General features: G+C 38.2%; 1 pseudogene; it reads right to left on the bottom strand.

The window, feature by feature from the left end:
* Nucleotides 1-367: 367 nt before the first annotated feature.
* On the bottom strand, nucleotides 368-1344 carry LOC105516858 (annotated as a pseudogene).
* Nucleotides 1345-3138: the final 1794 nt, after the last annotated feature.

Raw genomic sequence — 3138 nt, 5'->3', positions numbered from 1 at the left:
ATATGCATGAAAATCAAAAAAGCAGCTTCTCAAAACTTATGGAATGTAGCTAAAGCAATGCTTAAGGGAAATTTATAACACATATTAAATGTCTACATTAAAAATAAGAATTTGAAATCAATAACATAAACTTTCACTGGAATTATAAGACACTGGAAAAAGAAAAGCAAATGTAACTTAAAGCAAACCGAAAAAAGAGGATAATCAAGATTAGGCAAAACCAGGGACATCTTTAGTTATATCTAAAATACCTGACACTTCCTTTGCCTCAAAGTAAAGATTAGTCCTGGAATCCATTTAAAGAATGTAGGCTCTTTGCCCATGTCTCTAGTGTTACCATTCCCACAAAAAATGTTAGTGCCCTTATTCACCAAGTAGTTAAGGGGTTGTCTGCTTTAGATGATATACTATGCTGAGTTTTGATTTTAATCATCAGAGAATTAACATCTAATTGGGTAGTCAATCTGCAAACACTGGCAACATTGTGGACACCCTCCAGGAAGTGAGAATGCAGTTTCCTCTGTGATGTCAAGGACTTTAAGGGTTGTAGATGCTGCTGTTGTCAAACATCTTCTTGATATCAGTCCAAAGGAGAAGAGGTGGGCAGTGTTCAGCATGTTCTGCAGTGTGGCTTTACTGGCTTCCACTTTGTCTCCAGTCCTAATCAGCTGTGCATCACTGAGGATTTCAATAGTGACCCTGGAGATTTTAGTGGTGATGCCTAAAGCCTGGAAGAAAAATGACTTCTTGGGCCCCAGACTAGTGTTCTGGGCTGGCACAGTGACCTCACGTGGGACAAAGGCACCAGCGCAGACATGAGCTGGCACCTATTGGCCAGCAGTATGTCCCTAATCTCAGTGAAGTCCTCCTTGGTCAATACAAAGCCCACATTTCCTCAGATATGAGGCAACAGTTTCTCCAGAGCTGAGTTGTTTTCTGGATGGCCTCAGATGGCCTTGTGTGTTATAGTGTTCTTGTCCATCAGCTCCACAGACTTCCCTCAGAAGTACATGCCAACCTGTATCTGCTTGGAACCCACATTGTCACTTCCACAATGAAGCATTTTGGATAATCATCTAAAAGTTGGATGCTCTTAAGGAAGTGGTTGGACTTCCAGGTTGTCCTGTCTTGCCTAGATATCACGGAGGTATATCAGGGATTGCCATGCAGGGTTTAAAGACAATATCACTTTCATTAGGACACCTGGCAAGAGTCTTGCTGGTCACATTTTAGCAAATCTAATACATAAATTCACTTCTTTTTTTACGGTATAATAGGCATCACTGTGAATTAATCTGTCATTATTTACCTAATTACGAAGTGTTTCAGCTTCCTTGACTCCATTTCTACATTTTAGCCACACTGTATAAAATCATGCCTGAGGAGTTCTTTTATTTTTAGGTATAAAGATAATATAAAATAGCAAGTTATGTTTAAGATATTTGGGGGAAATATATAAACAAAAACATCAACATATATTATCTTTCTTCTTTATTTCTTGAAAATATGTGGTACATGTGAAGATGTGGAAAATGATGAGTGACAAGACAAAAATAACAATAGGTGACCTAAATAAATGATTATCTTTATATTCTTCTGTACTTTTGTGCCCCAGGCATCCTCTAATGTCCAGAATCTCTAATGTCTTTACAAATAAATGAACACTACTTTCTCCAATTTTTTGTAGATATATAATTGAGATAACATGAAGTAGGGGAACATGGTTGAAGCTAGACAGTAAGGCTTTGGAATAATTCAGAAGAGACCACACATACTGAACTGAATTTATTTGAGCCTGTTCTAACCTTTGGATCTTATCCCTCCCAGAGGAGATAAAGAAATCCATCCACCAGTGCACACTGAAAACACTGAGTCTACTATCCAATAAACTGTTGTGTTAGGCATTATTTCCTGCTTACAGTATACACAGCTAGAGCATTCAATTCAGATATAGTGAGCAGTGGCCAGACATTTCATGACTCTCAAAAGTTTTTTCTTGTGGAATAATTTAAATGTTAAAATAACTTTAAATATTTTGCTTTTACTTGTTATGCATTCAGTGTTTAATTCAGAACTGTTGTCTATTATCTTTTCATGCCTTTATATCTCATATAAACCTCACAATAAACTTCTTGGTGATTTAAAATACTATGTAAATAAAAAGCTTTTCAGAAGGCCTTATTAGAAGCTGAATTGGGTATTTGAAGGAAGGTTTCCCCTCCTGAAGCCGAAGATGTCTATTTAACTGCTGTGGTACCTAAGCCAAGCATATTGACTGATTTACTGTCACAGATAATCCAGTACTTGCCTAGAAGCCATTTCAGTTTAAGAGCATGTGGTTTGGCAGGCAGCATTGCTTGCAATAATGTAATAAAACAGGAAAAAAATCCATACCTGCTTGTGAAAGAAAAAGAGTCTATTTTGCCAGAGGCAGGTGAAATGGGTCTGTGTGATTTAGTGGTGGGTCAGAGCATAGATGTATAAAAGAATCCACGATTACTTGTATTTCTGAAAATGACCACATTCTTTAGAGTTCCTAAATCCTATGCACTGTTTAGTAGTAGGGAGTAGGGGGAAGGTTACTAATTTTATTTGTCTTCTGAGGCCATTGGTTTATGATGGTGCTATTACATGGTTGCTCTGGTCAAAGTTCTTTTGGTGCAACAATCAGAATGTCATGTAAGCTTGCTCAACTCTCATAAAATCAGAGGCCAGGGAAAGAGGTGGAGGTAGGCTTCAGATAAGGTAGAACTGGGATAGAGAGGCTACTTCCTATCTTTAGGGAGGCCAGCCTTCCTCTTCACTGCTCCTTCCAGCAAATCAACTCCATTCTTCTCTTTTAACACACTGGCTTCCTCTGGTTGCCCAGAATCTCAAATCACTGCATTTCTACTTTGTCCTTTTCTTTATTATAGCCTTTATGCAACATGTTTCACTGCTAAGGAACTGAGTTTCTCAAGGTCCCTTTTTCAAATTTCCCAAGAATAGAATCCATTTGGATCAATTCATCTAAGTCTTTTTTTTTTTCCTATTTTTTTTTTTTGAGATGGATTCTTGCTCTGTCACCGAGGCTGGAGTGCAGTGGCACAGTCTTGGCTCACTGCAACCTCCACCACCTGGGATCAAGCAATTCTCCTG

Source organism: Colobus angolensis, unplaced genomic scaffold, assembly GCF_000951035.1.
Source record: "Colobus angolensis palliatus isolate OR3802 unplaced genomic scaffold, Cang.pa_1.0 Scaffold292, whole genome shotgun sequence".
Classification (NCBI taxonomy): Eukaryota; Metazoa; Chordata; class Mammalia; order Primates; family Cercopithecidae; genus Colobus; species Colobus angolensis.
Note: the sequence above shows the minus strand (reverse complement) of the source record. Positions and strands in the feature narration are given on the sequence as shown.